The sequence below is a fragment of the Macaca thibetana genome, chromosome 3 (genome assembly GCF_024542745.1).
Source record: "Macaca thibetana thibetana isolate TM-01 chromosome 3, ASM2454274v1, whole genome shotgun sequence".
Classification (NCBI taxonomy): Eukaryota; Metazoa; Chordata; class Mammalia; order Primates; family Cercopithecidae; genus Macaca; species Macaca thibetana.
Window position 1 is genome coordinate 90,603,229 of NC_065580.1, and position 12,048 is coordinate 90,615,276.

Consider the following 12,048-nt stretch of genomic DNA (forward strand, 5'->3'; position numbering starts at 1 on the left):
GGTCTCCACAATCCTAGATCTTAACCTGAAAATTCTTTTCTATTGATCACAGGTGTTCAGATAAAACTCAACCAATTGTCAAGCAGAAAATGTTTAAATTTGCCTATAGCCTGGAAGGCCACCCCCAACCCCCGACTTTGAGTTGTCCCTCCTTTCTGAACCAAACCAATGTATTTCTTAAGTGTATTTGATCAATGTCTTATGCCTCCCTAAAAATATACAAAACCAAGCTGTTCTCCGACCACCTTGGGCACATGCTCTCAGGACCTGCTGAGGGCTGTGTCATGGGCCATGGTCACTCATATTTGGCTCAGAATAAATCTCTCTTAAAATATTTTACAGAGCTTGACTCTTTTTGTTGACAGTAGAAATACGTTGTTTTGGATTCTACATAATCTAGCCCCTTGATTCCCTCTTTGACTACATCTTTCATGGTTTCATCCTTCTCATCCTCAGCTACAGAATCCCTGGGATTCTTTTAAATCTTTGAATATTCCAAGTTGTTCCTCCCTAAGAGGCTATATAATTCGTACATCCATGACTTGCAATGAACTTCCCATATCATTTCTGTTTCTTCCACTAAATTGCCTATACCTCATGATGGCATGGACTTTGTGTATCTTTTTACATGATAAGTCCAGTGCTGAAAAATTGCCTGGTACACATGAGATGCTGAATAAACATTTGTAAAATGATTGCATGGGTGAATGAATCTATTTCTAAAATCTGAAGTAAGTAGAGAAGATTATATACATTAAGCTATAAATGTACAGATAATAACTATTTCTTAAAACAACAATTCTAGGTTGACAGTTTCTATAATATAATCATAATAAGCAATATTTACTGAGCATTTAGTATTCCTCCCACATTAAGCTAAATATCTTTGGTCATCATCTCATTTATATATAACAATAACAATCTGAAGGAGTGCTCTTAGTTCTCCTGTATTTCAAATGAACACTCTGAGGTTCATAGAGGTTAAGTGACTCATTTTCCCATTGTCACACTAATTTTAAACAATGAAGTTGGTACTGGAACTTAGTCAAATTCCAAAGCTTATGTTTGCAGTAACTATATCACACAAACGTAACATGGTAATTATATTTAAAGCTAGACTATCTGAACTCATGTCTCTATTACTTAAAGGCACTGACAATCTAATAATTCTGTAAAAGAAAATGCTGCTGATAAATGTATGAATATACCAAAAGCAGCATGAAGAAAGGTAATGAGAGTGCACATAGTACTAGATGAAGGTTCAGAATAACTGGGTTCTAGTGCTTTGTGGGCTGCTCTGTTTAAGAAACAACTTCAGTCTCCTTTTCCATAAAAGACAGAAATTCAACTAAAAGCAAAGGTTTGAAACTATATTGTTCTTGAACAAAAATCAGTTCACAGGCATGTTTTCTTAGGCTCTTGCTGTCCTTTTTATAATCTTAAATTATTATTTCTATTATTTAAAATTGACAGATAACATTCTATATTTTTACTATATACAACATGATGTTTTGATGTATATATGCATTGTGGAATGACTAAATCTAGCTAATTAACATATACATTACTTCACATAGTTATTTTGTGATGAGAATGAAACCGCCTTTGCAAAATTATAACTGTGGAAATTATGACAGTGAAAGAAATCAGACCTAACCAACTCCATCTTGCTTCTAACCATTAAGCTGCCCTTGTTCATTCCCAGGCATAGGCCGAACTAATATTGGGAAGGAATTCAGTTCATGGTTTGACTCTGAAACAAAATTGATGGCATCCCTTTCCCGAAAAGACCCCCTTCTTGCCTGGGAACCAATCTGCCTTTGCAGGACTAACAAATTGGCTACAAGATTAGAAATTAGAGTTTAGGGGTCTGCAGCCCCTGGCTCCAAGAGTCTGAACTTCCCCAAATTGCTCCTGGGGATAACATCACTATGGTAAAACCTAAGACCAGTGCTTAAGATATTTTGCAGACCCTGCACTCGGTGGATCAACTGACACCACCCAGACTAGTAATCTGGCTCAATCAGTTCTGCCATCCCACCCAGGAACAGAAGGCAGCAAGAAAAACTCACTTCGACTCCCTGTGATTCCATCTCCAACCTGATCAATCAGCACTCCCTACTTGCCAAGTCCCTACCTGCCAGATTATCTTTAAAACCTCTGATCCCCAAATTCCCTGGGGAGACTGATTTGAGTAATAATAAAACTCGTGGTCTCCTACACAGCCAGCTCTGCATGAATTACTCTTTCTCCATTGCAATTCCCTTGTCTTGATAAATCAGTTGTGTCTAGGCAGCAGGCAAGGTGAACCCACTGGGTGGTTACAAGAACACTTTACATCCACTATCTTAGCATTTTTCAAGAATACAATACATTCATTAACTGTAGTCACCATGTTGAACACTTTACATCCACTATCTTAGCATTTTTCAAGAATACAATACATTCATTAACTGTAGTCACCATGTTGTCCAAGAGATTTTCAGAACTTATTCTTCCTATCTAACCGAAAGTTTGTATCCTTGACAAATATCTCCCCAACCTCCCCACATCAACTTTGAAAAGAATGTCTGCATCCCTTTTGGTAGTAGCGAATTTAGTCCACTCACATCCAGTCCCAAGGAGTTCCTATTGTCTTTCATCCATTCCATTTAACTCATCAACATTTAATACCTTGGTATCTCAGGGCATTTGCTTTTGTGACATCTGAGCTAAATTTCATGGTGTTCCATCCCTTTTGAAATCAAAGCACACATACTGTTAATGGAAAATTCAATGAGGAGCTACCAATTTCTAAAAAAAAATTTTAAAGCAACTTTAAAAGTAGAATCATCATTTTTAATTGTCAGTCAAAGCATATCTCATTAGATATGTTTATTAGATAACATATGGATCACATTTATCCATATCCTGCACAGCTGTAAAAGAACACAAGTATACTAACTATATACTTATAATTAATTTATTTAAATATGATTGTCAAACATTACTTTAGTTTTGACTTGACCGATATGTGAAAAATATATAATTTGTTTCATTGCCGTCACTTTGAAATCTTTTGCATTCTAAGGAATTGGGACAATAAATGAATGTTTCATATCAACAGCCACGAGAATATGTCTATACTAGCAAAAATCCTCATGTAAAGTGGAAAATCCAGTCATGTGATATTTTCTTTACAGAATGTCAAATATCTGAAAAGACATCATATAATGATAAAAGGATTAATTCTACAGGAAGATATCACAATCCTAAATTTATATGCACATAACACTTGAGTTCCCAAATTTAAAAAACAATTACTACTAGACCTAAGAAAAGAGATAGACAGCAACACAATAATGTGGGGGACTTCAACACTCCACTGACAGCACTAGACAGATCATCAAGACAGAAAATCAACAAAGACACAATGAACTTAAACTATACCCTAGAATAAATGGACCATATCGATATTTGGAGGACATTCTTCTCAACCACTGCAGAATATACATTCTTCTTATCAGCACATGGAACATTCTCCAAGACAGACCATCTGATAGGCCACAAAACAAGTTTCCACAAATTTAAGAAAACAGAAACCATATCAAATATCTTCTCAGAATCTAGTGGAATAAAACTGGAAATCAATTCCAAAGGAACTCTCAGAACTATACAAATGCATATAAATGAAATAATCAGCTCTTGAATGATTTTTGGGTTAACAATAAAATCAAGATGAAAATTTTAAAATTATTTGAAATGAATGATAATAGTGACACAACTTAGCAAAGCCTCTGGGATACAGAGAAAGCAGTGCCCATAGCATAAATGCCTACATTAAAAAGTCTGAAAGAGCACAAATAGATAATCTAAGGTCACACCTCAAGGAACTAACAAAACAAGAACAAACTAAAACCAAACCAGAAGAAGAAAAGAAATAACAAAGATTAGGGCAGAACTAAATGAAATTAAAACAACAACAACAACAAAAAATAAATGAAACAAAAAGTTTATTCTTTGAAAAAATAAACTAAATATATAGACCATTAGTGAGATTAAGAGGAAAGAAGATCCAAATAAGCTCGATTGGAAATGAAAAATGGAGATATTACAACAGATGCTACAGAAATACAAAAGACCATTCAGGGGTACTATGAACATCTTTACATGCACAAATTAGAAAATCTAGAGAAGGGTAAATTCCTGGAAATATACAACCCTCCTAGATTAAATCAGGAAGTAATAGAAATCCTGAACAAACTAATAACAAGCAGTGAGAATGAATTGGTAATTTTAAAATTGTCAACAAAAAAAAGCCTAGGACCAGATGGATTTGCTACTGTATTTTATCAGACATTCAAAGAATTCAAACCAATCCTACTGAAAGTATCCCAAAAGATGGAGAAAGAAGGAATCTTCCCTAATCATTTTGTGTAGCCAGTATCACCCTAATACCAAAACCAGGAAAGGACTTAACAAAAAACAAAACTATAGACCAATATTTCTGGTACGCATATTAATAGATGCAAAAATCCTCAACAAAATACTAGCTAACTGAATCTAACAGCACATCAAAAAGATAATATAACATGATCAAGTGAGTTTCTTACCAAGGATACAGAAATAATTCAACATATGCAAGTCAATAAATGTGATACAACACATAAACAGAATTAAAAACAAAAACCATATGATCATCTTGTTAGACTCAGAAAAAGCATTTGATAAAATCCAGCATCCCTTTGTGACAAAACCCTCAACAAAATAACCATAGAAAGGAAATGCCTCTAAGTAATGAAAGCCATGTTTGACAAACCCACAGCCAACATCATACTGAATGGAGAAAAGCTGACAGCATTCCCCCTGAGAACCGGAACAAGGCAAGGATGCCCAATTTCACCACTTCTATTCAACAGAGTACTAGAAGTTCTAGCCAGAGCAATCAGACAAGAGAAAGAAAGAAAGGGCATCCAAATTGGAAGAGAGGAAGTCAAAGTGTCACTGTTCATCGATGATATGATTGTATACCTAGAAAAAGACTCAGCCAAAAAGCTCCTAGATCTGATAAACAAATTCTGTAAAGTGTCAGGTTACAAAATCAATGTACACAAATCAGTAGTACTGCTATACACCAACAATGACCAAGCTGAGAATCAAATCAAGAACTCAATTCCTTTCATAACAGCTGCAAAAATGTAAAATAAAATACTTACTTAACCAAGGAGGTGAAAAATCCCTACAAGAAAAACTATGAAACAGTGTTGAAAAAATTCATAGATGACACAAACAAATGGAAACACATCCCATGCTCGTGGATGGGTAGAATCACTATTGTGAAAATGACCATAATGCCCAAAGCAATCTACACTTTCAATGCAATTTCCATCAAAATACTATGATCATTCTTCACAGAATTAGGAAAAAAATCCTAAAATTCATATGGAACAAAAAAGGACCATGTGTAGCCAAAGCATAAGCAAAATGGACAAATCTGTAGGCATCAAATTACCTGACTTTAAATTATACTGCAAGACTATAGTTACCAAAACAGCATGATACTGGTATAAAAAATATGCATGTAGATCAATGGAACAGAAAAGAGGATCAAGAAATCAAGTCAAATATGTACAGCCAACTGATCTTTGACAAAGAATATAAAAACATAAATTGGGGAAAGAACACCCTATTCAATAAATGGTACTGGAAAACTGGCTAGTCACCGTAGAAGAATGAAACTGCATCCTCATTTCTTACCTTATACAAAAAACAACTCAAGATGGATCAGAGACTTAAATCTAAGACCTGAAACCATAAAAATTCTAGAAGATAACATTGGAAAAAACTCTTCTAGACATTGGCTTAGGCAAAGAATTAATGACTAAGACCTCAAGAGCAAATGCAACAAAAATAACAATAAATAAATGTCACCTAATTTAAAAGCTTCTGCACAGCAAAAGAAATAATTAGCAGATTAACCAGACAACTGACAGCATAAGAGAAAATATTCACAAACCATGCATTTGACAGAAAACTAATCTCCAGAATCTACCGTGAACTCAAACAAATCATCAAGAAAAAAACAAATAATCCAATCTAAAAGTGGGCAAAAGACACGAATAGACAATTCTCAAAAAAGGATATATAAAGAGCCAACAAACATATGAAAAATCTCTCAATATCAGTATTAAAACCACATTGAGATACCACTTTACTCCTGCAATAATGGCCATAATTAAAAAATCAAAAAATAATAGATGTTGCCATGAATGTGATAAAAAGGGAACACTTTTACCCTGCTGGTGGGAATGTAAAGTAGTACGCCACTATGAAAAACAGTATGGAGATTCCTTAAAGAACTAAAAGTAGAACTACCATTAGATCTAGGGAGCCTACTACAGAGTATGTATCCAAGGAAAATAAGTCATTATATAAAATACACACGCACACACAGGTTTATAGCAGCACAATTCACAATTGCAAATATATGAAACTAACCTAAACGCCCATCAACCAATGAGTAGATAAAGAAAATGTGGTATATATACACCAGAGACTACTACTCAGCCATGGAAAAAAAAAGAAATAATGTCTTTAGCAGCAATTTGGATTGAGTTGGAAGCCATTATTCTAAGTAAAGTAATTCAGGAATTGAAATCCAAATATCTTATGTTCCTATTTATAAATGGGAGTTAATCTATGAGGATGCAAAGTCATAAGAATGATATAATGGACTTTAGGGACTCACGGGGCAAGCGAGGAGTGAGGTATAAAAGATTATCTATTGGGCACAGTGTACACTGTTCGGGTAATGAGTGGACCAAAATCCTAGAAATTACCACTAAAGAACTTATCCATGTGACCAAATCCCACATGCACCCCAAAACTATTGAAATTACAAAAAGGACTATCCTCTCCCACACTGAAGTGTCTAGGCACCTTTGTGAAAAGTCAGTGAAAACGGACATAAATGTTTCTTTCTGTACTCTCAAGAAATAATGTCAAACATCTGGAGGTTTGGAGAGAACTTCACAATTACCTAAATATTTTATTCTCTATCTGGATATTTATTTTCCTGTAGGTGCAACTAATTTGGCACATTGTCATAAGTAAGGGGCCTGGTGTAAAGAGTGTTGGATTCTAGGGGAAAAACAATATTTTTTCTCCAAAGAAAATATTATTACTTTTTAAATGTCTTTAAAGAGTTTTAGTCTGATTGAAGGCATTACTTAGGTTTTTAATTCACGAAGTTCAATTCTAAACAATGAAGCTTTTCATTTGTCTTGTTTGAATTTTGTTATAGTGAGAAGCTGCACAGAGAAAAGAGCTATAATTGTATAATCTTTTATTCTTGTTAAGTTTGCATTAATTCATCATTACTTCAATTACAATGGTATACACAGAAAATTTAAAAATACAAAGAAAGAAAAAAATAAATGTAACTGTTTTTATTAGATTCTTTAAGATTTGAGAGGGTTTCCTTTTTTATAAATGTTCTATAGTGGATTGATATTATTAAAAATGAAAACAAATGAATCTTTCAGATTACTACAAACATACATAGATTAATTTTTATGAAAAGAAAAGCCTCATTCTAACTGGTGAGAGATGGTATCTCACTGTGGTTTTGATTTGCATTCCTCTAATGACCAGTGATGATGAGGTTTTTTTTCATGTTTTTTGGCCGCATAAATATCTTCTTTCGAGAAGGAAGTGTTTGTTCATATCCTTTGCCCACTTTTTGATGGGATTGTTTGTTTTTTTCTTGTAAATTTGTTTAAGTTCCTTGTAGATTCTAGATATTAGCCCTTTATCAGATGGATAGATTGCAAAAATGTTCTCCGAATTCTGTAGGTTGCCTGTTCACTTTGATGATAGTTTATTTTGCTGTGCAGAAACTCTTTAGTTTAATTAGATCCCATTTGTCAATTTTGGCTTTTGTTGCCATTGCTTTTGGTGTTTTAGTCATGAAGCCTTTGCCCATGCATATGTCCTGAATGGTATTGCCTAGGTTTCCTTCTATAGTTTTTATGGTTTTAGGTCTTATGTTTAAGTCTTTAATCCATCTTGAGTTAATTTTTTAATTAAGGTGTAAGGAAGGGGTCCAGTTTCAGTTTTCTGCATATGGTTGGCCAGTTTTCCCAGCACCATTTATTAAATAGGGAAATCTTTTCCCATTGCTTGTTTTTGTCAGGTTTGCCAAAGGTCAGGTGGTTGTAGCTGTGTAGTGTTATTTCTGAGGCCTCTGTTCTGTTCCATTGGTCTATAACTCATTTTTCCAAAATCACATTTTAGCTTGGGTTCCTGATCAACATAGTTCCTATGAAAGAGTATCCAAGTTTCTGGAATCTGAGCAAATGAGAACCTGCTAATATTTAGAGTGCATTGATTGATGTCCAATACCAAGTAAAAAGTGTAATATGGCTATTTCTCATAAATGAATGGAAGCTAACATGCTAAGGAGCATTTGACTGTCAAAATACTATATGAACAAATTACCAAGGAATTTTTCATTAGAAGGCTTAAGAAAATAATTCTTAAAAAAAAAAAAAAAAAAAGCCTAAAGAATTTCCATTGGACCAGTCTTGATTGTTATCTTCCTCATAAAAATTAACTGAGATTCTAAATGTATTGGGAAATTTAGAAACAAAGAAAAATATTAGAAACACCCAAAAAAGACCTACCATTAACTCAGATAACTGAGTGCTCAATAAAATAAATTAATCATCATTTATTGAAAGATTATTTTCTATTATTCAGGTTTTCTTAAGCCAAAAGCTACAAACTATTCACTATACTAAATAATTCCTTCGAAAAATAATGCCTAATCTTAAGAGGAGTTGCCTATTTTCATACTCTGGGAAGACATACTATTTAATAAACTGATGAGTTGCAACCTGATGGTCTTGTGGTAATAATATCTGGCAGTAAATCAATGCAAAAACACCAGAATCATCAGAATGGACTGTCTGGAGATGATTCCCGAATCTTCTACAATAATCAGCAAATTCACTGCAGTCAACAAATTAAGCAACTATATTAGAAAGAAAGCTGTAGAAAATGTGATTAGATTTGGCTTGTTCATTAATTGGCTCAGGCTGCCATAACAAAATACCATAGACTGATGGGTAGAATAAACAACAGAAATTAATTTTCTCTAGGTACTGGAGGCTAGAGGTCCAAAAACAGAGTGCCAGCAAGATCAGGGCTCGCTTTCTGGCATGCAGAGGATCACTTTCTCAGTGTGTTCACATGGCTCCTCCCTCGTGTGTGTCTGTGTGTGTGTGTCTGTGTGTGTGTGTGTGTGCGCACACATGTGTTTTTGTTAAAGAAAGAGAGGTTTGAAAAAGTATTCACTAGCCAGTATGGTTAAATATTTGTGGTAGGACTCTGTAGAATAGATGAAAATGTTAAGATTTTACTAAGATATTTACCATAACAATTGGTAAGGTTCTCCATCAATCAGTGGATTCATCTCACTCTTTAACTCATAGTTTTAAGAGTACAGGTTAAACCAATAGCAAACTTAGGTAAAAAGCCAAAGCATGAGTCTATATGTTAAAATTTTCTTTGTTTTCCTAGAAATTCTCTGTAACCCAAGCTTAAGTTTCCTAAAGACTGTTTAGGAATACTTAAAATTCTTCCTTCACCATAAATTTCAATGGGAAAGAATAAAAGGGGAAAAATATAAATGAATAATTCCATGAGATTCACAGATTGTCTCAAAGACAGGGAGGGGTTTTTTATATTTTTCCTTTATAACACATTTTTAAATGCTATAATATTACAAATGACTGTTCAGATACTGGTAACAAGTTCTCTAATTTTTCAGAAAAAGAAATGCCTTGTCAAACAGGCAAAACTCATTTATGTGGTACTAGCAATGAAAAATAAGAACTTGATATTTACCATTTAGAATAGGATGGAAAACAAAATATTTTGGGATACATTTGATTAAAAATATAACAAAATACACTGAAAACTAGAAAACTTTGCTGCAACATACAGCATATATATAGATCAGAAGACTCAATATTTATAAGATGTATATGCTCCCCAACTTGTCTATAGATTCAATATGATCTCAATCAGAATCCCAGCAGGAATTTTTATAGAAATTGACAAGCTGGTCCTAAAATTTATATGTAAATGTAAAAGCCTCCAACAGTCAAAACAATTTTGTAGAAAAATTAAGTTGGGCCGGGCGCGGTGGCTCAAGCCTGTAATCCCAGCACTTTGGGAGGCCGAGGCGGGCGGATCACAAGGTCAGGAGATCGAGACCACAGTGAAACCCCGTCTCCACTAAAAATACAAAAAAAAATTAGCTGGGCGCGGTGGCGGGCGCCTGTAGTCCCAGCTACTCAGGAGGCTGAGGCAGGAGAATGGCGTGAACCCAGGAGGCGGAGCTTGCAGTGAGACGAGATCGCGCCACTGCACTCCAGCCTGGGCAACAGCGTGAGACTCGGTCTCAAAAAAAAAAAAAAAAAAAAAAAGAAAAAGAAAAATTAAGTTGAAGGATGTATACTACCTAATTTCAAGGATTATTTTAAAACTACAATAATTTAAATAATGTTGTGTTGGGGAAAATGTGATATTTCATTTGGAGAAAGAAGTCTTTTTAACAAAAGGTAGTAGTATAATTGGATAGCAATAGTCAAAACAAACAAAGAAAAAACAAAGAAACAAACATGAAACATTGACTCTACCTAATCATATGCCAAAATTAATCAAAATTTTATCACAGACCTAAACCCAAGAGCTAGAACTATAAAAGAATATAGAAGCTGTAGAAGAATAACGAGTGCCTATGAGTTTGGAAATAATTTCTTCGATACAACATAAAAGACATGCTCTATTAAAGAGAGAAAAAGAAATCCTAAATGAGACTTAATCAAATTAAAAAACATTTGCTCTTCAAAAGACACTGTTACAGAAAGAAATAGCAAGCTATCAATTGCTATATATATATATATATATATATGCAAAACATATCAAACTAAGAGTCTGTATCCAAAACAGAGAAAGAACAACATTCAAATCTCAATGAAAAAGAGAAATAAAAAGGAAAAACTATTTGAACAGATATTTCACCAAAGAGGTTGTATAGATGGCAAGTTAGCATGAGAAAAGATGCCTTTTAGGAATTGCAAATTAAATTTCAATATGATATCACTACACACATACTAGAATGAGTAAAATGAAAAACCCCAACCATATCAACTGTCAATGAGAATATGAAACAACTGTAACACTGTATGCTACTGATGGGAATGTACATTTCTCCATCCACTTTAGAAAAGTTCGTAAAAAGTTAAGTATACATATGTCACGTGACCCAGGCATGCCATTCCTAGGTGGTAGAGCTAGCTAGCGGGAAATGAAAGCATACATCTGCACAAAAACTTCTACATAAATGTTCATGGAAGCTTTATTTCTAATGGCCAAAAGGCCAAAAACAATTCAAATGTCCGTCAATAGATGCACAGGTAAACACATTGTGGTATATCCATACAATGGAATATTATTCAGCAATAAAAGGAATAAACTAAAACTACTAATGGAAAAAAACAACATGAAAGAATCTTAAAGTAAGTATGCTGATTGAAATAAGCCAGATTCCACTCAAAAAAAGACAGAATACAAAGGTATGATTCCATTTATGTAAAATTACATAAAATGCAAACTATAGTGACAGAAAGCAGTGCAGTTGTCACTTAGTTGATAAAAAGGTCAAAAAGAATATTTGGGGGATGAGGGTATGTTCATTATCTTGATTGTGTGGGATACATGTTAAAACTCATCATCAATAACTGCACTTTAAATATGTGCAGTTTAATGGATGTCAATGATACCTCAATAAGGCTGTAAAAATACTGAATTAAAAATAAACCTAGGGGAAGAGAAGTCAGCATAGTGGTTATGCTTGGTGAACATGGGTAGTCACTGGAAAAGGGAGCAGCATCTGAGATTGTAGTCATGCTCTGTTTCTTGATTTGGATGCTAGTTGCACATGTGTGTTCACATGTTAAATTAATGGAGCTGATACATGATATGTGTACTTTTTAAAAT